Source organism: Triturus cristatus, chromosome 4_2 (assembly GCF_964204655.1).
Source record: "Triturus cristatus chromosome 4_2, aTriCri1.1, whole genome shotgun sequence".
In the NCBI taxonomy this organism is placed as follows: Eukaryota; Metazoa; Chordata; class Amphibia; order Caudata; family Salamandridae; genus Triturus; species Triturus cristatus.
This window is the reverse complement of record NC_140586.1, coordinates 555,328,127-555,354,418: the sequence shown is the minus strand read 5'-3', so window position 1 is coordinate 555,354,418 and position 26,292 is coordinate 555,328,127. Positions and strand designations below refer to the sequence as shown.

The window sequence follows — 26,292 nt, the reverse complement described above, 5'->3', positions numbered from 1 at the left end:
TTATCGATCCATTGGACCGTTCCATTTTAGAGCCCAAGTCTGAGGATTGGTGGGTCATTTAGCCATTAGGCATTGATGAAATTACGAAACAAAGGGAAATTAAGGATCAAGCACGCCCTTCATTGCTCAAGTAATGAATTGCAGGCACAGAAAAGCGATCGTGAGAGCTGCTATGGAGGCCTCCTTTCTGCAGTTTGAAAATCGCAACATTGCAATTTACCCTGAATATACCCAGAAGATCCAGAAGTAGCGCAAATCTTTCCTGGAGGTAAAGAGGTTGCACACCCTGGACCTCATCATGCCCATGCTCCTCTACCTGGCCAAGCTCTGTGTAATAGCAGCAAAGAACTTCCAGAGGAGGTCAAATTTTAGTTTGACATGTCATAAAGGCTTCTTGTGTGCCCCCTGAGTGAAGTGGACTCCTTTCGCACCTGTGGTGGGCGGTGTGGGAGCAGACACCCCGGTCAAGGGAGCATTTTGGTCCAAGATGATGGCACCATGGATGTTGCTTCTCCTGAGACCTCGCAGGTGCCCGAGACACTATTGGATAGGATTCCACTCGATAGAGAGTCCTCAGATACTCCTCATCAATGTAGTGATGTAGTTGTTGGCACTGTGCCTCCTTGAAGGTTAATTGCTATGTTCCTGCTACCGGGGGGGGCTCCTTGCGGTCTACTCTTCCACGGGGAGGGTGGTCTTGAATGGTGCTGTTGCCTGCGGGTTGGATGAGGGTGTGTGTCGGACAACTGTGCTACTGAGGGGCATTTTGTGCAGTTCTATACCTGCTGTTAATAGTGAATGTTGACAGACTGCATTGCCCGCCTCCTCTTATGGTTCTAGGCGCTGCGGATGACGGATTTGCAGAGGTTGCGTTCGGGGCGTTTCCTTTATCTTTGCATATGCATGGAGGTTTGTGTATGATGCATATTTGGGGGAGGCAAGTCTTCCATTGGTTGAGTTAATACTTGTTGTTTGTCCTGGGGGAGTTGGGTCGGATGGAAGCCCTGACACATGGATTCTTTTGAGCTTGTAAGATACTGTGGTTTAGTCCTATTTGTCTGGTCAGGTGGGAGTTTTCTGGTTGTCTGTTTAGTTTTGTTGACCTGTGGTTAGTTACCATCTTGCCACAAGGAGGAGAGGCTTGATCTCCATGCACTCTTTAACCAATGATGGGTAAGACGGTAACATATAGGCTTACCTCCTGGATTGTATGGGGGTTGGGCTCTTATAAGAAATGCTATATGGTGCTCTGCTTTCTTAAGAGACAAGCTGTTGATATTGCCTGCTTTCAGGGGACACTTATTTCGGATGCAGAGGCTAATTACTTGGCCAAGAAAAGGCGGGTCAAGTCTATTATGATAATTACTCGACTTTCTTCTGGGGGAGTCCGTATTTGGGTAGCCTTTGACCTTTCATACATGGAGGTGGAGGTGGATATATAGGGTCGCTACCCGATGATACAGGGCAGACTTGACGTGGTGGAAGTCACCACTGTTGATAAGTATGGGCTCATCACTGACGAGGGGAGCTTCTATCTGAAGTTGCAGGATGTCCTCTCACTAGCGCGGGAATGTCATGTTCTCTGAGCTGGTAACTTTAACTGTATTCTAGGCGGTAATCTCAATAGGCACCCCCTATGCCATAATAACCAGCCTATGATGACTTCTTCACTACAAGAGGCCAATGCTTACTTGGGGCTCTGCAATAAATGGAGGGCTACTCACTCCGCCTCGAAGGAATTTACAGGTTACTCCTTGACACATAATACTTATAGTAAACTGGATCGTATTTTGCCGTCTGCCTCACTGGGATGGGCGATCCGTGCGGTGGCACACTTGTCCCACTACTTGTTTGATCACACCCCTGTCTGCTGTGAAATTAGATGGGGGAGCGGCACTCGGTCCCAGTTGACTTATCGGCTCCCTCCTGAAATCCAACAAGATGCAAGATGTAAAAGGCTGGGAGATGTTGGTGGAGTTTATTTAGATTAATTGGTCCTTGACAAGTCATCGGTCCACTGAATATGAGGCAATGAAGGTTGTGATCCGGAGATGTTGTGTGGATCAAATGCTTTTGATTGATTGATTGATTGACCTCGCCTGTGGTGTTCGGCGTGCACTGGAGGCTGAATTTACCCAGCAGGAGGATGAATTAGGTAACATACAGCAGCTTCCTCCAAATTATGCGGGGGATGGCAGAGGGAGTTACTGGTTAAGCAGCAGGTTGCAGATGTGAGGAACAGGTTTGAGAAATACACCTTTAAATCATATTGCCAACTGTTCCATAGGGAAGGGGACAGCTCAGGCCGGTTATTGGCCTGAATTCTTTGGCAGGAGGTTTCCCTTTCCCCCATACTCCATCTTAAATCCCCTCAGGGTTGGGAAGTATTCACGTGGGAGGGTATACTGGACATCCTCAAATCTCATCTGGAACAGGTGTATTGTAATTCACACCCTCCTGACCCGGAGTGAATAGCTGTCTTTCTGGCCATCTACTGCAGCTGGGGAAGGCTGTTGTCCAGGATCTGGAGGCAGACCTCACCTTGGTAGAAGTCCAGCTGGCACTTAGGCAACTGCCCAGGGGCAAAGCTCTGGGCAGTGATGGTTTCGCTGCTCAGTTTTACCAGTCTTTTTTCCCTTGCTCCTCAACACTTACTAGAGGTATACATGGAGGCCAGAGATTCTGAAGTGCTCCCTCCATCCATATGGGAAGGTGGCATTTCTAGGATACTGAAGCCTGACTTGGTTGGATGAGACCTGTCATCCTATAGGCCACTCACTATGTTTTTTTTTTCTTTTTTGGAACACGTTATTGCAAATTGTACATGAAACAATGCGGCCAAACAGGCCAGACAAAAGTCGCAAGTCAAAAGCAATAAAGATAAATACTACATCAATAACAGAAGCAAAGAAAAAGCTTGTAAGCCCCCCCACGCCCCTCGCCCCGCAGCCATACAAGTTCTCCCAAAACCAAGGAAAGGATACATCTAAAGTATAAAATGAGTAAACATACGTACAGTGCTATTAGTACATTGGATAAGATCGGATTTCATCATCAAGTAGCTGATGACTATGTTGGACTGGTTCCACGAGAAGCCCCCTGTATTCCGCCCAACATTTCCACACCTTAGGGAGCTTTTGGGGGCATCCCCTAGCCTTCTATACTGCTATCTTCATAGCCATGCTATAGTCCATGCCCTTCTTCCATACTGATAGGGATGGAGGAGCAACCGACTTCCACTCTTTTGCAACATCTCGTTTGGAAATGCATCAGGACTGATAGATCTTTACAATTTTCTGATCCCCCAAATCACCCATAAGAAGTTTACCTTCTAGGGAATGAAATCCCCAATGATTTAAAGTAAGGGGTCAGTGCATGACGAAGTTGGAGAAATTTATGAAATTGACTATGATGTAACTGAAGTCAGTCAGGAGCGACTGATAAGATTTCAGGGTTATGCCCTGCATCACGTCTCCCAACGTAGAGATCCCATTTTCAAAATCCCTTAAATCTTGCCACCTGGAAAAGCACTTGTCCACACCATAATGGAGTTTGTTGCATCAATCTACCCCACCATTTCATTTGTCTGCGAGTCAAGCGCCACAATCTACAACCACTTTAGTTGCCAGGGGAAGATATACACCTCTCCCCCCACCATATAGATACATCTGAAATGGAATTGTTCCCATTGCCGATCTGTCCAGGGCATAAGCAGGGTCCCCATGGGTATTCGAGCACCACTCAGTTACTATTTAGAGGTGAGCCGCCTGGTAATAATATTCAACATCTGCAATGCCCCCAAAGTAGGTAGACTGAAAACATTTACTTAAAGCTACTCGCAGGGTACCTCCATCCCATAGGAAGTTAGTAAGGATAGATTTTAGTTTGAGAAACCACTGCCATGAATTTCAAATGGGAAGTTTTGCAGCTGATACAACAATCTGGGCAGCAAAACCCTTTTAAAGATCGCTGAACGGCCTATTATGGAAAATGGAAGTCCAGTCCAAATTTCTATCTTTCTTCAATCGGGCCAGAAGTGGTTCCATATTAACATACCATGTCTTTGTAGCCACTGGGGTACCAAAGACCACCAGGTATTTAAAAACATCCGTGGCAACCTGTATATTGGGGGCCGAATCGACATGGTACAGACCCAACCCTAACGCATACAGCGTAAATTTAGAAGTGTTAATAAAAAGACCAGTATTCTCCCTGAACATGCATATTATCTGCAACAATCTGTCGTACCTGATTGTGTGATGAAAAAGAGTACGTCATCCACATATAAAGCGATTTTATCCGATATTCCACACCCCCACTCAAATCCTCAGACCTGCGCATCCATTCTTCCCACACCGCCAATGACGTTCCATGACAATGGTGACCAGCAGGGGGGGGGGACAGAGGACAACCCTGTCTAGTCCCTCACCGAATAGGAAAGGTGCGTGATCTCGCCCCAGCCACTTTCAGCGACGCCCTCAGTGCTGTGTACAAGAGGCGGATGTCTGAGGTCAACCATGGCCCAAAATTAAGGCGTTCAAGAAGAAACAGATAGGCCAGTTCACACAATCTATATCGGCCAGGAGGAGCATTGCCGGTTCCACCAGCCTATCCGCCATTACCAGTGCATTATGTGTGTGTTGTATGTTGTGGCATGCGGTACTATGGGGCATAAACCCTGCCTGGTCAGGATGAATCAGGTGGGAAATATACAGGAGCAATCTATCAAACAGGACCTTGGCTAAGAGTTTAACTTCCAGATTTAGCAGGGAAATTGGGCAATATGATGCAGGATCATCCGTTAGGCGCCCCAGTTTGGGAAGGACTACTATTTCAGCATGGCACAAATCTGGCAGCATGACCCTGGCCTCTACTGCAGACAACATGGCCGCATGGAGGTGAGTCTGGAATTTAGGCATGAACATTTTAAAGAACTAACCGTGAAAGCCGTTAGGGCCAGGTGCCTTACCAGAATTCCCATCTGACGACACGGCAAGAAGTTCCTCCACTGTAAGAGGGGAGTCAAGCAGGTCTCGAGTTCCTGAAGAAAATGAGTGGAGTGGGAGTGCCCATACAAATTCTTCCATTTGTGTGTTAGAAAGTATCTCCTATTCCGCATAGACTCCCTCTAAATGGGAGGCAAATATATTTGCAATCATACTAGGATAAGTGAGTAGGGTACCAGCGTCGCCGCAAAGCACAGGAAGAGGGGAGGACTTATGGTCAGAAGCCCTCCAGGCCATCTGTGCCTTGTCCAGCAAAGTTTGTTGGTATCTCTGTTGCGCCAAGCAGAGTTGTCTGTGTGCCTGATCGCCGCTCAGCTGGCCATATAATTCTAGGATTTTCGACTCTAGATTTAATCACCTCCTGGGCTCTATGTCAGCGCTTGCCGGTGCAATAACTAATATCAATTTCCTTAATAGTGTGTTTGATTGCCTCACATAGAGTCTGAGGGAACTGCACTGAGTCTGCATTAAGAGCAAAATATTTTTCTATGCAATTGGCAATATACCTGTGGCATTCCAGGCTTTGCAATTGCCACATCAAGAGACGCCACCGGAACGTATGGCTAGCGGGGCCCATCTGTATGTTCATTGCCACTAGAGAGTGGTCAGACAGGCCCCTGGGGAGCACTCTTATCACCCTCACTCTCAGAATGTAATTGCCAGAGAGGAAAAAAATAGTCAAGTCACGAGAAAGCGCAGTGCTGTGAGGAATAGAAAGTATAGCCCTCCCCAGAGAAGGGTGGTGTGCGTGTCAAACATCCTGGAGCTCCAGGGCCGACACAAAAGATAAGGGCATCGGACTAGCCACTCAAGGCAACACGCGTGAGCGCCACCTATCTACTGTGGTATCAATCACTCCGCTCCAGTCACCTCCCATAACCACCAGTCCCTCCAGTAGGTCCCCCACACAGTCTCAACAGTTCAAGGAATGAGAGGTCCACTGGGGGAGGGGCATAAATATTTTATAGCGTAACAATTTCTCCAAAGAGCCCCCATCACCATTATATATCTACCATAGGTGTCTACCGAGGTCTTGATGTATTGAAAAGGGATGGAGCGCCCAATCAAAATCCCTCTTCCCTTCCCCCAGACCTCCTCATGAATCCAGAGTGATACACCTGTGTGTAACCCCATCAGGCCAGGCATGGGACCTTATTTACCCATCAGATGGGTTTCCTGCACAACCAAAGGATTATCTTACTTACCCAGTAAGCATCTGTTCTTGGCATGTAGAGCTGAAGATTCACATGCTTTGCATACTCCTGCCATCAAGTGTTGGGAATGGGTGTTTGCAGGTTGTTTTTCTTCGAAGAAGTCTTTTCCTAGTCACGAGGTAAGGTGACTCCTCCTTTCAGTGATAGTGCGCATGGGCATCGACTCCATTGTTAAGACTGTTTTCCAGCAAGAGGGTGAGAATGGAGGGAGTAAGTGTTGTATAGAGATGTCCATGCGTTTGAATATATAATGAAGAACTGCAACAACTCTAGGTGTCTGGGTCGGCAGATGGGTACTTGTGAATCTACAGCTCTAAATGCCAAGAACAGATGCTTACTGGGTAAGTAACATAATCCGTTTGAGGCATGTGTGCTGTAGATACACATGCTTTGCATGGACTACAAAGCAGTATACTCCCAAATTGGTGGCTAACCTGTAGATGTTGCAGTTGTTTGAAACAGTGTTTTAACTACTGCTTGGCCTACATTGGCTTGTTGGCGTCCTAATACATCTACACAGTAGTGTTTGGTAAATGTGTGTGGTGTAGACCATGTAGCTGACTTACATATGTCAGCTAGAGGAATTTTACCTAAAAAGGCCATATAAGCCCCTTTTTTGTGAATGGAGTGTGCTCTAGGGGTATGGATATAGGGCCAGAAGTATCAAGCATGTTTTGTCTTCGCAAACGGCCAATTCGCAGAATCGGCCCGTTTGTGATCACAAAAAAATACTTTTCTTATGTAGCAAACCCTTTCTTGCGATTCGATAACCTGTTACCGAATCACAAAATGGGTTTGCGATTCGCTATTTTAAAGGGGCGTGTCTAGGGCGTCCCTTCCAAATAGCGAATCCTAATGGTATGTATGAATGTTTTTTCACCATGAATGAGGTCGCAAAATATTCGTATTTTACCACCTACTTCAAGTAGATGGTAATCAATTCGCAAATGGGAAGGGGTCCCTAAGGGACCTCTTTCCCTTTGTGAAAGTTTGTAAAAGCATTTTTTAAGAGCAGGCAGTGGTCCCACAGACCACTGCCTACTCTCGTAAAATGAATAGAAAACTTTTCATTTTTCTTTTTGTAAAGCATCTCATTTTCCTTTAAGGAAAATGGGATGCTTTACAAAAAAAAAGATTGTTTTATTTGAAAAACAATCACAGACATGGTGGTCTGCTGATCTCAGCAGGTCACCATCCCTGTGATTTGCGACCCATTAAGAATCGCAAAAAGTGTTCAAAACACTTTCATGCATGCTGTTATGCGATTTCCTAATTGCGAATTCCAAAGATTCCCAATTATGAAATCGCAAAACAGATTATTAATGCATCTGGCCCAAAGTTATTTTTGCTTTTGCATAGCATGTTTGAATGCATCTTGAAATGCCTGATTTAGAGATGGGATTGCCTTTGTGAGGTGGAGCAAATGCAACTAAACAGTTGTTTTGCGAAAATCTTTGGTTCGATCTATGTAGTACAATAAAGCTCTTTTGACATCAAGCGTGTGAAGAGTTCGTTCTGCAACAGAATCAGGTTGGGGAAAAAGCACAGGTAACTCAACTGATTGGTTTATATGAGAAGCAGAAACCACTTTGGTAAGAAATGTAGGGTTGGTCGAAGAACTACCCTGTCTTTCTGGAGCTGAAAGAAGGGTTCTTCCAAGGTTAATGCCTGTAGCTCACCAACTCTCCTTAATGAAGTGACTGCAATGAGGAAAGCAACTTTCCATGAAAGAAACTACAAAGGACAATTGTACAATGGTTCAAAAGGTGGCCCCATAAGCCTTGTAAGGACAATGTTAAGATTCCATACTGGCGCAAGGGGAATTCTTGGTGGTATTGCCCTTTTCAAGCCTTCCATAAAGGCTTTGATTACTGGAACTTTAAATAGTGATAAATGCTGCCTGTTCTGCAAATACACAGCAACCGCTGCCGTGTGCAAACGAATAGATGTATAAGCCAGTCCAGTTTGCTGTAAGTGTAACAGGGAACAGATAATGATGTGTATGGAATGATCTAGAGGATTGATTTAGTTGTTAATACAGTAAACACCAAATCTTTTCCACTTTGCTGCATAGCAAGCTCTGGTAGTAGGCTTTCTTGCTTCTTTCAGAAAAGTCTTACAGTCTGTTGGTAGATTTAAATAACCAAACTCTATGACTTCAGGAGCCAGTTCGCTAAGTTTAGGTCTTTGGGATTTGGATGTCTGATTTCTCCATGGTTCTGCGTAAGGAGCCTGAAGGTGAGATGCAGCTTTTCATGTGGAACCACTGACAGCTCCAACAGGGTGGTGTACCATGGTTGAAGGGCCCATGTGGGAGCTACTAGGATTAGTGTGAGGGTTATTCACCTGGGCATCCGAACTAGACACGGGATGAGTGGGAGAGGCAAAAAAGCGTATGCAAATAGCCCTGACCAGTTCATCCATAGGGCATTGCCCTTTGAGAGAGGGTGTGTGAACCTGGAGCCAAAGTTTGGGCATTTTGCATTGTCGACTGTGGCAAACAAGTCCTATTGTGGGAATTCCAATTGGGAATTTCCATTATTGGAAGTATGGAAGGAGAATTTGGGGATGAAGTTCCCACTCATGAATTTGCTGCCTCTTTCCGTTGAGAAGGTCGGCAATCTGATTGTTTACCCCGGGAAGGTGTTCCGCCAGAAGATAAATCCTGTGTGTGAATGCCCAATTCCAAATGGCTTGCGAGAGGTGTGACAGTTGGAGAGAGTATGTACCCCCTGTTTTTGTACATAGTACATTGCTGACATATTGTCTGTCCGGACAAGGACAGCTTTGCCTATCAGGTGAGTTTGAAAATCTTTGAGTGCTAGAAACACTGCTAGAAGCTCTAGATAGTTGATATGGAGGATTTGGTGCTTCTTGCTCCACAGGCCTTGTATTGTGTAATTTTGGAGATGGGCACCCCAACCTGTCAGAGATGCATCTGCTGTGAGCACGATCTGTGGAATAGAGTAGATGAAAGGCCGTCCTCTTGATAAACTTTGTGGGTTCCCCCACTGCAGAGAGCGACGGGTGCGGTCTTCTACCAACACCAGATCGTTTAATTGACTCTGCGATTGATTCCAATGATGTGCTAAGCACTCTTGTAGAGGACACACGTGGAGTCTTGCATGGGGCACAATTGTGATGCAAGATGCCATCATTCCCAGCAGTTGCATGAACACTTGGCTTGTAATGTTTGTTTGGATTGGAATTGTAGTATCATAGCCTGAATGTTGTGAATTCTGGCTACATTGGGAAAGGCTAGAGCTTTGATAGTGATTAGAGTGGCTCCTAGGTAAGATTGCATCTGTGAAGGATGCAGGTGAGATCTCTGTGCATTGACCGTAAAGCCCAGGTGATGTAGTAGCTCTATTGTGGTCTGAGTGTTTTAGAGACAGTTTTGATGAGTGCTGTCTTTGATGAGCCAGTCGTCTGAGTAGGGGAAGATGTGAATATGTTGTCTTCAGAGATGAGCTGCAACTACTGCCAGGCATTTGGTAAATACTCTGGGATCAGCAGTCACTCCGAACGGGAGTACTTTGAATAGTTAATGTTTGCCTGCTATCACAAATCTGAGGTATTTGGGATGAGCTGGATGAATTGGAACATGAAAATATTCATATTTTAGACATAAAATCTCCCTTCTGTAAAAGTGGAAGTACTTATTGAAGGGATACTATGTGAAAGTGCTCTGATAACATGTAATGGTTTAACTCTCAGAGTTCTAGAATAGATCTTAAGGAGCCGTCCTTTTTGGGAATCAGAAAACAGAGAGTAGATCCCTGAACCTTGTTACTGTAAAGGGACTGGTTCTATGGCTTCTTTTGCTAATAGAAATTGCACCTCCTGTTCAAGCAACTGCAAGTGGTCTGGAGACAACTTGTGAGATCGAGCAGAATGTTTGGAGGATTGGTGATGAGGTCCAGGCAATAACCATGTTGGATAATTCCGATCACCCATTTGTCGGTTGTTATAGATTGCCAAAAGGGGAGAAACTATTGAAGTATTCCTCCAACAGGTGTGATATGGTCCGAGGGAAGCCACTGCTTATTATGGGAAGGGGAGTTGCGCGCTGTGGTGCCCTTACACCTGCCTTTAGAGTTGTTTCCTCTATATCCTCCTCGGAAAAATCCTCTTTGTAAGAGGAGGTATTCTGGTCCGAGGGTGTGGTTTTGGACCCTGTTCGGTAAGATGAGTGACAAAAGGAACCTCTGTTTGAAGGAGACTGGAGCGCTCCTATGGACTTAGCGACTTCAGTGTCCTTTTTCATTTTTTCAAGCACCTAGTCGACCTCGCGACCACAGAGATGTTCTTTATCAAATGGTGTATTTAAAATAAATTGTTGGACTTCGGGCTTAAACCTGGAAATCCTTAACCAAGCATGTCTTCTGAGTAAGATGCTAGTGTTGACCTCTCCAGCTGCGGTATCAGCAGCATCTAGAGCACATCTTATTGATGAATTGGAAATTAGCTTTCCCCCATTTACTAAATCTTGCGTTTTTGCCTTAACATATGGGAGAAATTGGAGCAATTGCTCCATTTCATTCTAGTGTGCCCTGTCATATGCCAAGAGGCCCTGCGTGTTTGCAGTTAGCCATTGATTGCCAGCTTGAGCAGCTATGCGTTAGCCAGAAGCGCCTATTGGCTTGGATTCTTAGTCTGGGGGAGGAGCATCCCCGGAAGTTTGGGAATTAGGTCGTTTGCGAGCATTGGACACTACCAGTGAGTCTAGTGGTAACTGGCCTTTAATAAATATTGGATCTGTTGGGAGAGGCTTTATATTTTATGTCGACTCTAGGAGTCAACATATGTGCCCGAACAGGATCTTTCACAATTTCTTCAGTGTGTCTCATCATACCCTTAAGCATAGGGAGTGTTTGTGTTCACCTGTGTGTTGATCCTAATGTCTCATACAAAAAATCCGGTAGTAGGGATTCTTTGTGTTGTACCACCTCATGGTATTTTGCAGCCCTGGCAATGAGTTCCTGATAAGATACATTGTCATCAGGTGGAGATGGCTTGGCAGGGTAAAGGTATTTGTCGTTGTCTAATGGAGGGTCAATTGCGTAATCTTTCCATGGATCTACTGGTAAATGTCTGCCCCCTCATCAATATCATACCTGTCATGGTGTGATTGAGGAGAATCCTGAGGTGTGATGTGCAAAGGATTTAAACTCAGATGAGAGGGTGGTGGAGGGGATGCTGGTGGCAGATGAAAAGGGCTTGCACCAACAGACTTCTTTTTTAAAGGGATCTTGTAATGAGTGTCCTCATCAGGAAGCTTGTGTTTACAAGGTAGCTTGGTATGAATATGACCAGTTTCTGGGTTAATATAAAGTTCCTTCTGTTTGGGATTCATTTTTGGTGGAACCATGTCTAAATTTGGATCCACAGAGACATCTTTTGGTTTTGGTGCCGGTGTTTTCAGTGCCGATATGGTCTGACCTTTGGGTGCAGAAGATTTTGGCTCTGAAGGGGGTTTATTTTTCGGCATGGAGGATTTGTGCTCCTAGACGGATTTGGACTTGGAACCGGAGGGTTTCAGCTCCGAAGAGGGTTTGTGTCAACTTGGTCCTGACCCGGAGGTTTGACTGTATGTTTCGGAGCTGAGCCGGAAGGCAGGCATCAGAAACGTCGTCTCGGTGCTGACCTTGGCCAGAAGGCAGAAGTGGAGGTTTTTTGTGAGTGAGTTGATGAGGAAAGGTGGTCTTCTGTACTCACGTCACCTTGTCCCTGCGTAAGTTCAGCATAGAGGTCTATCTGGAGCTCCGAATCAGACTACGACACAGAGAATGCCTCTTCCTCCTCCGCCACTGATACATCAATATCTTCTTGCTCTGACTCTTCACCGAAGATATCAGGCGTGTCTTTAATGCTTTGACGCTGCATCTCTTGATGTCGAGCCCGACGGTGGCAAAGAGTTTTCTTCGACCAAAATGATCTGCAAGCGTCACAGTCTTCTTCCTTGGGCTCTGGAGACAAGCACAAGTTACACACCTGGTGTGAGTCAGTGCGCGGATACTTTGCGTGGCACTGAGGACAGAATTTGAACGGTGTCTGTTCCATGGACGGAGAGCTGGACTGATGCAGTTAGGCCCGAAAGCTGGCCACAAAGCTTTCTGATAGAAAAGTAGATTTTGTTGACCGAAACGATATGCAGAGAGGTGGGAAACGTGTACGAAATAATACATTTGAGGGTAGAGAGTATTTCTCACCGAGGGGAACCCTAAGAACGGTTTCAAACCGGAGCGGAGCAATACATGTCGAAACCCGTTGGCAGAAAAAACAATCTAACAATGGAGTTGATGCCCATGCGCACAGTCACCGAAAGGAGGAGTCACCTTACCTTGTGACTAGGAAAAGGCGTCTTCGAAGAAAAACAATTTGAAAACATTTGGACTCAACACTAGATGGCAGGAGTATGCAAAGCATGTGTATCTACAGCTCACATGCCTCAAGCAGATCTGTTTTCATGTTCTTAGTTTGCTTCAAGGCCACCCCTCTCTTTACCCTGTCTAGAAGGCCATTAATGTTCCTTGTCACCAGCTGAAGTATCCATATTCTGTACCCCCGGTCCATGCAGACATAAAACTATCCGTCTACTGTAGCTGCGTGGTCGGTTGTCCAGAGAGCAAGCGCTCAACAGACAACAATAGTAAAAATTATACAAAACATCAAAAACACAACTATCCAGAACACCCCCATCCCATACTCCAGGATCCAGATTTATCTGTTGCAGGCTAGACCGGTAACGGACTCCAACTACTGGCCTGTCTCAGCCTATTACAATGGCTCCCCATTCCCAACATTAACCTAACTAACTAAAATGAGGCGTGGATTTCCAGGAACCAAATTGTATGACTGCCCTGGTGCTATGTGCATTATGAAGAGATAAATTTGCTACCACAGAAACATCATTACAGTTCGCAGAACTTATCAAGTCACAGAATGATGCGAGGTCGTAGAACCCCCGACTCCCACTGCCCTCCCCACTGCTTTTTTAGGGTTCCACCAGGAGGATCATGAACATCTGTGCCAAGAGGACGGCTTTATACCAATTTTAGGCTATAAGTCACTCAAAGAAGAATCGGAATCTCTGCGTGGCGGCGTGTGTAGTTTAACCAGAACGCGCTGATCCTTCCATTAGACAACCTCTTCGGGTGAATCAAAGAAGAGAGTCTGAGACTGATACATCACTTTAAGCCTGGCCATATATTGAAGCATATACTTAATTTTCAGCTCACTGACTTTCTGCTTTCCTGCCTGAAATGACTCATTGTTGCTAAAGAAGCTTAGTATTATCCAGGAAAATCATGATGGCGCTGGAATGATTAATCAGCCTTCACTGTGTATTAGCATACCGTAGAATAGTATCTCTGTCCATCTAATTCAGAAGTTTTGCGATCACTGAGCGAGGTGCCGCAGTACGAACGTGCTTTGCAATGTGCTGTCAGATCGGATGCATTTGGTGATCTTACATTTAATACATGAGGACCAATGTGGGTTCATAACTGGTCATAATACTACGATGAACTTACGACAGCTAATGCATGTATTGAATGAAGGGGAAGGCAGAGAGGAGGAACTTGCTGTTGTATTCACTGACATTCCCAAGACCTTCGACATGGTTGATTGGCAGTACCTTCTGTGGGTGTTAGAAGCGACTGAGTTTGGCCCACACGTTCTAGCCTGGGTGCGCCTTCTGTACACCGGTCCTATGGCTAGGGTGCAAGCGGGTAAGATATGCTCTGATCCTTGGTGAGTTGCCAGGGGCACATGCCAGGGTTGTCCATTGTCAGCGCTCCTTTTTGCTATTGTCCTGGAGCCATTGGCCATTCAGGTCAGACAAGCTATGTCTAAATGGTGGATTAGGGTGGGGAGAGAATCACCTGGTACCCTTGTATGCTGATGATACCCCTTTTTTGGCCCCCAGAAGATCCCTTCCCCTCCTGTTGAGCAACCTGGATATCTCTGTGGAGCTCTGGGGCCTGAAGATTAATCATAAAAAATCCTTGGTGTTTCCTTTGGGGACGCTTATTGCCTGTGACCCAGACTCTTTGCCGGAATTGCACCTCCGTTGGGAGACTGATATGTTCCGATACTTGGGGGTGGTGGTGGCCCACACACAGCAGAAAAGCCTACAAAATAATATTGGGAGAGTCACTGAGGGCCAAAGGTCATCAGCTCAGTTCTGGAATTCCCACCACCTTTTCCTCAAGGGTCGGGCTGGCCATCTCGAAGATGGTGTTTTTGCAAGGATGTCTGTGCTCCATACAACACTCATTTGACAGTCTTCCTCTGGTGGTGTTTAGGGGCCTGCATTCCCTCCTAACTTTGCTGCTCTGCGTGGGGGACGTAGAAGAGTGGCAAAGAACTTTCCTACTGCTGGAAGAGGGGGGCTGGCGGTTCAAAATTTGGGGCACTATTACCTGGCCTCCCAGTTTCAATATGCTGCGCATTGGCTTACAGAGGGGGGCAACTAGGAGAAGTGACTTCTGCAGGATGCGACAAAAGGGCGTGTCCTATCCTACAGCTTCTGATGATGGGAGGGTGGGACACCCACAGATCCTATATCTTATTAAGCACAAGGCTTCCTTGTGGGAACGGACCATCAAGGTGGTTTTGAAGAGGGCTCCTTTTGCCAGGGAATTAGTTTTCTGGGACTTGTCAGAATTCTGGGTACGTTTAAAAAAAAATATATATATTTTTATTAAACATACTTCGGCATCAGATACACAGTACAGAGGAATCAACAAAACAATGCACGGTGAAGACACTAAGGGCCATATGTAGGTAGCATCACATTTACCGATTCATAAATACCGAATTTTACCGATTCGGTATTTATGAATCGGTAAATGTGATGTAGGTAATGATTCGGTAAATTTTACCGAATCGGAAAATTTCGGTAAATATGAATCGGTATTTACCGATTCGGTAATGGGGCATACCTTCCCATTGATTCCTATGGGCCTGGAGGCCCATAGGAATCAATGGGAAGCCAGTCACCATTACCGATTCGGTAAATACCGATTCGGTAATGGGGGGAGCATATACAAGGGTGGCAGGGTGTCACATTGACACCCTGTTGCACCCCTGATTCTTGCATGTGTGCACATGTGGCGCACATACATGCCCTAAGGGCATGTATGTCTGCCACATGGCACTCTTACATCTGCAAAATATTGCGTTTTGCAAGGTATTCGTTATTTATCACCAACCTGTATTTGGTGGTAAATAACGAATTCTTAATAGTAATTTGCACTCTTTAGAGTGCTCCATACATTCAGGATTCGGTATTTACCGAATCGGTATTTTACCGATTCGGTAATTTACCGAATCCTGAATTATGCCTCCTACATCCCAAACAGCTAAATACCGGTCGGTAACGGGATATTTACCGAATTTCGGCCGTTACCGACCGGTATTTAGCTACCTACGTGAGGCCCTAAGTGAGAGTTAATCATGACATTACATCATAAGGGTAAGTTACGGGGTGAGGACATCACACTGCTCAATACTACGTGGCGGCTGGCAGAACTCCCCTCAATATGAGTTCCAAGGGCTCCAAATGCGGGACCATTTTTGGGGCAGCCCCTAGCTGTATGGACAGTCTTTTCCCTGTGCATGCACCAATCAAGGTCTTTTTTCCAGGCCTCTATCGTGGGTGATTGAATGCACCCCACAGCTGTGTGATGTTCCTTTTTGCAAGCATTAATCCCAGTGTAACCCACTGTGTCTGGTGAGTGTTCAGGTCTGTGGGTTCCCATACATTCAGGAGGCACCTCTGTGCCTCTGGGTAAAGACGGACTGTGAGCACTGCATTGATTGTTTCGTGTACTTTCTGCCAGAAGGAGCGTATGTGTTCAAACTCCCATATGATGTGCATGAACGATCCTATGTGGCCGCATCGTCTCCTGCACTCCCCCAAGTCGGCCCTCCCCATCTGTACAAGACGGGGTCCTGTGATATATATTCTGTGGAGGATTTTGGGCTGCACAAGCCTAAGTCGCGCTGGAATTACAATCACTCTCGGGGAAGATACTGCCTCCTGCCATTCTTCATCGCCCATTTCGATGCCATCACTTATCCATCTCTCCCGCAATGATTGAAGAGAATCTATCATGCTATTTATCAATTTCTTGTATATTAGGGATATAGTTTTTTCGGGTAAGTGGCCATCTAGTATTCTATCTTCTAACGGAGAAGACTCGGGAGGAGTGGAACCCTTCGGCAGAAGGGACCGTAATGCGTGATGGGCTTGTGTATATCTAAAGCGCTCAGTGTCGGCCAACTCATATTGCTTTTGTAGAGTGGTAAAGGACTTCACCTCGCCCTTATCCCAAATGTCTTTTGTATGTGAGATCCCGATGAGTTCCCACTTGCCGAATCCCTTCGATCTCCATAGGTTACCCAGCCTCTCGGAGTCCCACAATGGAGTTGCTAAAGTCAGCTTATGTCCCCATCCAAGGAATTTAGTGGCGACATGCCAGATGTGGACTGAGTGTTTGGTTGGGCCCGTCAATGTATATCGCTCAGGTTTGGAACAGAGTGCCCTATTGTAGTTCCCCCCAGGGAGGAGCCATCTATCCATGTTATAGCCAGGATCATCAGGGCAACCAGTGGCGGCTCCCCCATTGGGGTGTGGGGGCGTTGCCCCACTGCTTTCTCGCAGTGCGAGAAGGCAGAACATAAACGGTATAAACTACCATTTATATTTCTGCCTTCTCGCATTGCGAGAAAGCAGAAGTGCCTCTGTGCCTGGTTGGGGGCGGGGGGGTGGGCGGTCCTGCTTGAGGGCCGGGGGGGAGTGTCTTACCCACTGTTGTGGGTACTGATTGTTTGGTCAGCTCAAGGCCAACCAAACAGTCAGTGCCAACAACAGTGGGTAAGCCACTCCCCACTGCCCTCGAGCAGGACCGCCCCCCCTCCGTCTTTCTCTATGCAGAGAAAACGTCCCGGCTGGGGTGCTAGCCTACTGCGCCTACCAGCATCATGATTGGCTTCCGTTGCGTGGTGGAGGGAAGCTGCCTGCTGGCTGCTTCCTGCAGCAAGAACACGCGGACCCACCAGTACAGGCCGGAGCGGAGGCAGTGCGGTATACCGGCGGCACTCAGGTATGTTTACTTTTATTTTAATTTTAATTTGTTTTATTTCCCACCCACGACCCCCCCTCCCTCGAGCATGCCGGCCGACGCTGGGTAAAGCCAGAAACGTGTGTTTGTTGTTTTATTTGTTTAAATCAGTCTTGGGTGCGCAGGCGCTTGCACTGCTACAACTCTCATTTTTTCTCCAAGTTTTATGAGATGCCTGAAAAGTTTAACGAGTAGACAAACAGGCTGTTTGTCTATTCGCAGTGAGAAGCTACTTAAAACCACAGGTGAAAAGGCTGCTGCGCTTTAATTTGCCACCACAACTCGAACAAAGGCCTCCGGTTCCCCATTATTTTGTTTCTTTAGCTCCGTTTTTAAGAACACTTTCAAATATCCAGGCTCCTTCTTAACCCTCGCATCCATCTGATTGTCCCCGCCATGAAACCAAGGGAAGAGAATGTCAAGAGGGCCAGGGATTATTTATCATAACCTTGGACTCGCGCTGATCAGAATCTCGGCTCTAAGTCAATGAAGGTGGCTTCTGTTCAGAATAACCTGATCACTTGCGTCTCCCAGAAAGCTCTTCTTCAAAAAGTGCGCCGCGGCGGTAGGTGGATTAACCCCTTCGGTGCTCATGACGGAACGGTTCCGTCATGAGCCACGGTTGAGCTGTGCTCATGACGGAACCGTTCCGTCATGACCACGCCCGCGCAAGATTCCGTCAGCACAGCGGCGGAATTTGCGCAGCATGGAAGGGGTTAAAGGTGCATCAGCTGTAATGAGCCGCATCATTAAAAGGTGACCACAGCCCATTGAAATGAGGTGCAGAATGTGTAATTACTTTTACTTCAGACGCCGCTTTAGTACCTTGCATTTGGAATAGTTGTTCTGATGAACAGACAAGGTTTAGGTTATTATCCAGATTTCGGGCCCTTTTAATAATAAAAAGGTAACAACGATAGAGAGATTCTAGAGCGGCCCGTTTAAAATGTTGCTTTACTGATCAGTCTGCGAGGTCTACTGAACCCTGATAATTCCTGTAGTTTACTGCCCCAACTGGAGTCAAAGGGGCTATTTTTCTTGCTTGCATCAGTGCCCACCATGGGACACTACTACATGTTTGACTTGGGCAGACTCCAGTAAGTGGCGGGGATGAGACATGGAGATACAAGAGAGACAGGCCAAAAGAAAAGCACAATGGAAGGGAGTGTTGATGTACATATCCATGCATTTCATTGCAGACTAGGTTTTATCTTTCTGCAATCTTCATCAACGGTAACGTAACTCTGAAAATTGTTATGCTTTTCTTTTAACATAAATAAACGTGTACTATAGCTGTGTCGAGGTGGGAGAGCTACTGAAAGCCTGAGCCAGGCTGGAGCCTGAAACCTAGCTCTGGCTCAGCTTGAGGTCTTGTTGGAACCTGCTGCCCTCCTTCTAGCTCTACTCACTATGTGGTGTTAGGCCCAGAGCTGCCCACTTGGTAACTGGAAAACCAGGTTCGAGTTTTGGCAATGACTCAACATTCTGTGATTCTGGGAAAATCACTTAATCTCCCTGTGCCCAAAAAAATGAACATGACCTTGTGCAATGTAACTGGTCAAAGCTTCCACATGCTCAAGAAATATACTACTTGGAAGAGACATGCATTTTACATGATGTTTTTGTATGATTTAAATAGCAGACATTTTCAGGGCTTGGCTGGTGCATGGACTCTAAGAGCCGAGCTAGACCTTGGGCTCGACTCCCCCTGGTAATTTGTTAACTCGCCACCTTCAAAGTTATAGACAAGGCATGATTTTGAAAACCGCTTATAAAGTACATTGTAGCCTTAGCTATGCCGATTCTGCTGACACTGGGGTCAATTGTGTTTTTTACTTTGTTATTTTTTTTATATTAGCTTTAAATTGTATTTATTTATTTTGATAGGTTTTCGAGTGCCAAGTTAGATGGTGATTTATTTTCTGTTTCCATTTTAAAGTTATAAAGTGCTTAAGTTACATACATTGTAATATTTTAACTGTCTGTAACTAGAGAGCTAGGTTAGGCGGTGAGTTATTTTTGCCTCCTTCAGAGATGATAATAACAGAATGCATGGCACAACTGAAAGGCTATCATATATAGAACAAAATCACATAGAAACCTGCCGTATCAGTGAATGTTTTTTAAATTTTGCTTTGTTTGTGCCAGCATTTGGGAGCCATGTTGAGCCTCGTATCGGTTGTTCTTTTGTACCAGTTTATCAAGGCCACGCCTATTGGCTTTGCCCATGTTTGTTTTCTGTATGTATCCTGACGGTATTTGGAAACAAATAATTCCAGGAATTTGTAAGTCAGTCAGAGAGCCTTGTACTGAAACCTTACAGCTGCATGGGGAGTCAGGGAAGGTCCCCTAGTTGGGCCGACCCAGCTTGGTGTGTTTTTAAAGCACTAAGGTGGGATACAGACACATTTTGGGCATATCCTAGTCTCTTGATCTGCTTTGTGTGAAGAACAGCCTTAGTCGAGGCCACTCGCTCGCTACGGTGCAGTATAAAAAACATTATACGCCTCACCACTTTCAACCACTTTCAAATGTCACCAGCCGCCACTGCGTCGCAGCTGTGCCTAATCGGCTCATGTGGCCCGCCCTCTTTGAACAAGGGGCTCCTATCCTGACATATATTCTAGGAGACCCAGACACTCTTGGTAATGGTAGATTTCATTAAATTAACGGTGTCAGGAGTGTCAAACGTGCTGTTTATTGTAGGCATCAATTGTTACACAAGGGAAACACTTTTTTTTAAAAAACATTGTTGTACTATGAACTAATCCTAGTCAATTGTAACAAGACTAGTAAAAAGAAATATGTAGCAGTCTTGTGCTCATGAGTGAGTGTTGCCTTTAATGGTTCTGTGGAATGATCTATACATACTACGGGTGTTAATGAGCGCGTACTTTATATTGCTATTTCTCCATCTGATTAGAGGTTGTGGGCTGGCCATTGGTGGTGTTAATTGAAGTTAATCGCTTACATCACCGTAAGGTGTTCATAGTTGTAATCATATTTTGCTCATGAAGGCGTATTTAATGATAAGGTCTATAGCGAATTGTACCTTTAAAGAGTCAACTGGCTCCATGGAAAATTAGCATCGTTGAGTCCAAGTCTGTGTGTGTTAAGTCTGTACACCCACCGTTGTTCTTTTTCCAACAGTTTGTGCGTTACTCCTGTGCTACAGTTTATTTTCTCCATCACTGTCCATTTTATAAGTTGATCAGTGTGTCCTTTCTCTACATAATGTGCTGTTAATTTGGTAGATGTCCTTTGACATAGGATAGTGCTCCTATGTTAGCGGATTCGTATTTCGACCTTTCTGGTGGTCATCCCTACGTAGCGATGACTGCAAGCCAACTGGACAACAACAACAGCCAAGGGAACGAAGTGAGAGGCCATCAAAGTAGTAACATAGGGAGAATGTCTCACTAAGATATATGGCATGCGCCACGGACTAGAAAGGGAACTACCGGAAACTGAACACCTGTTGGCAGGACTGCAAACAGACAGACAGATCACAAACAATGACCAGAAACATGCACTGAAGGTCAAGATAAGTCTGGGTGACATTAGGGACAGGCTAGATTGCTTCACATGTAGGGAATATGGAAGACAGCCCTATGCAGAGGGAGATAAGACTGGTAGGTAATTGACATGGCTTCTTAAGAGGAAACGCCCTTCCTCTATGACATTGGCCCTAAACCCATCAGATGGGATAAACAATGCCACAGAGCTGGAAATTAACTAGCTGCTCCAGTCACACTTTTTTTGCAGTTTTCATATCACACAGGATGTTGAGCCGATGCAAAGACTCAAACCTGGTACCTCACTTTTAAAGCCGACAGCTCTAGCCGTTACGCCACATTATTTTTCGGGGACTGACCCCCAATCCAACACGCTAAATGACAGCTTTCTTAGATTCACAGACTCCCCTTAGGGTGACGGAAGATCAATATAAGGAGATGGAGATTGAATTGAGGGGAGCAACTAGCTGAGGCCATCAAGGAGCTCTCCCAATGTAAAACACCCAGCCCAGATGTGCTGCTGGTCGAGTTTTACCAATGCTACTCCGGACAACTTCTACCAATACTTCTGGAGATGCTCCAAGAAGCGGGACGCGTCTGTGTCCTGCTGCCTTCCACGTGAGAAGTCACAATAACAATGATCCCTAAGCCAGATAAAATCCTAGAGAACTGGGATGGTACTGGCTGCTCCTTATGATTAAAGTGGATACTAAGAGATTTTCTAAGACTCTGGCTAGGCACCCATGTCATGTGGTGACCCACTTGGTTGGGGAAGATCAGTCTGGTTTTATGCTGGGTAGAGTGCAGACGCAAGTGGGGTGTGGTTCACAGATTAGTTGAGGAAGTAACTACGCCAGTTGGACTGTGACACGGGCTGACTAAATATGCTTGAGAGTCAGCATGCTCAAACTGAACAGCAAGTTATACTGTATGAAGAGACAGCAGCCCTGAGCTGAGATGAGTATGGTTAGTTTCGCCTGGATTATGCTTGACCTTATGAATGAGTGTGAATGAAGTTGTAAGTGTTTGTACAATACTTTTTAGGACTTCTAAATGAGGAATTAGTGGAGGTGGTAACCTATAGGTACTGATTTTGATTATTATGTGAGTGAATCATGATTTTATAGAGGGGAGTAAATCTAGTTTAATATAGTACACCATTCTCTTGATATACCATTTAATGTGCCTAGAGTGTGCTGGGATGGCTTTATCAGAGTTGGGCAAAATATGCCTTATACGGCACACCATTTTGTTTGATACACCTCTGAAGATGTTTCGGGTAGATATTAGAATGTGTATTGGTCAAATGAGAATGCGCACTGTTGGTACCGCCCAATATCGTTACTCAATTGTGACAGCAAGATCTACTCGAAGATGATTGCAAATCGTATATCTAAGATTATAACCCCGCTTGTATCAATACCAACATGGTTTTATTCCGAAAAGAGGCACAGCTACTCATATAAATAGGGTCATCACTTTATTTGATATTGCAGAGGGGGAGAACAGGGACTTAGCGCTAGTATTACTTGACGCTGAGAAAGCGTTTGACCGGGTGGAGTGGTCATACTTATGGCAAATTATGTCAAGGATGGGTTTTGGAAAAGTTATTTTAACTTCAATTCAAGCTCTATACAAAACACCAAATGCTAGGATAACTGCAATGGGTCTAAAATCTGAAAAGATTATTATTACAAGAGGGACACGGCAAGGATGTCCGTGTTCTCCTCTGCTTTTTGCGTTGTTTATAAATCCTTTCATCATTAGTCTTCAGAAATCGTCCCATATTAAACCATTTTTAGTTAAGGAGCTAGCTTATTCAGTTTTTGCGTATGCGGAGGATATCGCAGTAGTAACAACTCACCCAGGAGAGGCTATTACCGAGATTGAACATTTAGCCAGAGATTTTGGTGGAAAGTCTGGGTATAAATCAAATTCGGAAAAAACTCAAATATTATGTACACAAAATATTCAGTTTAAGGATCCACGAGTTATTAATGTAGTTACATATTTAGGTATAAAAATTACACCCCATATGCAAGAGATAGATATTAATTGGCAAGAGACAAATTAAGCAATCGCTGGCTAGATGGAGACGACTCCAAATATCAATAATTGGTAAAGGAAATATTATTAAGATGAAGGTTCTTGCCAAAATATTGTATCTATTTCGGAGTATTCCACTGCAGTTCTCTTCCAAAAATATATCGCAACTTCAGATTGTTTGTGGAGAATTTTTTTGGGCTCCAGGAAAAGTACGTCGAGCTATGAAATTGCTGACGCTACCTGAAGAAAGGGGTGGACGTGGGCTACCGGATTTTTTACTTTATTATTATGTTTGTTTTTTACAAAGAATGAGATATATGTTGACAGGTGAATCCACGGAGGATGAAGCGGAAGCTCCTTCGATATTTTTTCTGTTATTGGGTGAGCAAGCAAAAGGATGCTTATTAAAAGAACTGGAGGGTAATTATTACAAGCATACTCGATTTAAGGTTTTGATTTCAGCTTATCAAGTTTGGAGAAGTATTAGACATTTAATACATTTTGGCAAAATCACCTTTTATACTCCCTTCACTGCGGATAAAATTCTCCCTTCCGTATTTTGGGATAATGTTGCTAAGAGTTGGATAAGAAAGGGTTTATTCAGAATTGGAGATTTATATAATGGAAGTGGTATATTTGCTACATTTATAGAATTAGCAGCTAAATATCAATTACCTCAACATTCCTTTTTTAAATATCTCCAAGTTAGACATTTTTGTTTAAAAAAAAACAAACAATTTGTGCCCTTTTCTAATAATTTAGTGGAGGGAATTCGGAGGAGATCAAGGATTGGCTCACTTTATTTGATTTTGATGCAGTCCAGAGAGGATGATATGAAAAAATATAATACCTATTGGCAAAACTTGCTTGAAGTCCCGGAAGTGGATATTCAGGATACTTTATCCATTTCTAAAGAGATATGTTTAGCTGCAAACTTGAAAGCTCAAGTGTATAAAACAGTTTTTCGATTATATTATACCCCTAAAAGGATGGCAAGTTGGGGTAGTAAATATGATGGGAAATGTTTTAGATGCGGGGATTCTGATGCTGATATGCTGCATATATTTTTTCAATGCAATAAATTATCACCTTTCTTGACTAATATTGAAAAATTTATGTCAGTGGTACTAAATTATCCGTTTAGGATATCTTCGGTGCTGCTGTTATTGGGAGTGGAACCAAATTCAAATGGTTTTCCTGGTTCAAGTGAGCATAAATATTTTATTTTTTTAGCTATGATTGTGGTCCGTTTATGCATCGCAACTGATTGGCTTTCCCCTGACACTCCGAAATTTGAACTTTGGAGAAACAAATTGTATAGCATTTATGAGTTAGAATGGAGTCTGTATGTATTGAAGGGGGTCAGAAAAAAACGTATTGGATTATTAACTTGGGGTGTTTTGTCAGATTACCTTTCATCATGAAACATTGCATGGATTTTTTTACTAATGTATTAATATGTCTCAAATCTAAACTGCTAGAGGCTGATTATAATATTTTGTATAATATCCAGGCACGTCATGTATGTATATAAATTGTAACCCCGCCAGAATTACTGTGGAAATAAAGAAATAATAAAAAAAGAGAATGCGCACTGTTGTTCTGGTCAATAGAATTCCTCAAAAATGGAAGTTTGGGGAAGGTTATGTTATTGGTATAAGATACAGTGGTAATTAATGGGAGTTTGGTGATAATATGACATGGTTTATTTTGCAGGGACTCGTGCTGCTTGCTAATAGATATTGAAAGATGTTGATGTGTTGATCGCTGATGTAATATGGATATTATTGGTCTGAATATGAGATAGGAATGCATAGTTGGAGATATAATTTTTAATTTGTAATAATATTTTTGGGAGATTATAGATTATTATTTATTACAATAAACTAGTTACACAGCGGTTCCCTTTCAGATGGGTTATTGGGTTTCTAATGTATGCATAATTAGGACATTATACCAAACTGAGATTGTTCAATTAAAACAACTGGAAGTTTCCAATGACACAATTTTCTGTGTATGACAGTTTAATTCTCTTTTTAGGAATGTTTAATTATTGAAGAAATAAATAATTTTGAAACAGTATATCTTATATAAATCAATATGAATTGGAACATGGACTTTGAGACACGAGGAACTACATTTCAGACAAATATCAATTATAGTGTCAATAATGTATAATGTCTTTTTTACAATGTTGTATTTGAGTTATAATAAAATCAGTAATGCAACGTTTCTACTTTATTACTATGTGAATGCAAACCCATTACCTTTATTAATTTGTATGAAATTGAATGAGGTATTCATGTACAATCGCTCCAAGCATTTCTTGCTGACAAAAAGACTAACGCTACTTGGTTTGTGTCTTAGAGTGCCGTAATTCCCCCTAATGGTGATTTATCTTCGAATTATGAGCTTTTAGAATTGTGTCTTACAGCACTTTTAATTTTTCCAATTATATTTGTAAAAACGTTGTTCTTTGTTTTAAAACAAGCCCTGAGGAAGTCCCTCTTGTTTCTTTGGGATGAAATGCATTGACTGTATTCTTCATTTGACTGTGAAATGTAATAAAGGATACCTTTGGAAATGTACTGAGTGCTTTGGACTCAAACTCTTTGGACTAACTTTGCTTAAGATACATGAATGGATGTCACTGGATTTTTACTAATTATGTGGTGTGCCCTCTTCGCTAATTTTTTTTAGCTTAGGTGTAGCCTCAGGACTCCAGGTTAACAAAAGCAACACCGTCCTGTTCCCGTTGGGAAAGTGGACCGGGGAGGACATGGAGGCCCTAGCTGATCCAGAACTTACTTAGGAGACACAGAGGTTTTGCTACCTTGGCATGCAAGTTGCCCGTTTGCTAGCGGACCAATCTAATTCTAATATGGGCAGAGTACTTTCGGGCCTCCAAGACTCTAGAAGATTCTGGAACACACTCCTGATTTCAATTATGGGTAGGGTAGTAGTTAGTAAGATGGCATTTCTCCTACGCTGCCCCTATGTACTCCAGAACTCCGTCTGTACTATCAAGAGGAAGGCATTCCAGGAACTGAACAATCTCTTGATCTCACAGTTGTGAGCATGGAAATGGAGTAGGGTCGAACTGGACAAATTATAATTAGACCGGGAGCGAGGAGGTCTGGGACTCCTGGAACTCCAGCTCTATTACGTGCCAGGACTTCTGCAATACACAGTGCAGTGGTGTGAGGAAGAACAAAACTCGGAATAAAGGCTACTGAGGGGAGTGATGGAGCTCCACCAGCATCTCATGAGCGGATCACAATAGCTGGTGGAGCGCCCTTTTGTGGCAAGACAGGTGGGACTGGCAGGGTCAAATACGCAATGCGCAGACCATCATAAAACTTTATTTCGATCATAAGAC

General features: G+C 44.2%; 1 protein-coding gene across 2 annotated transcripts in view; it reads right to left on the bottom strand.

The window, feature by feature from the left end:
* BTBD8 (BTB domain containing 8) overlaps positions 1–26,292 on the bottom strand; it is a 430,373-nt gene that overhangs the window by 116,698 nt on the left and 287,383 nt on the right. The gene's annotated exons all lie outside the window — the stretch shown is intronic.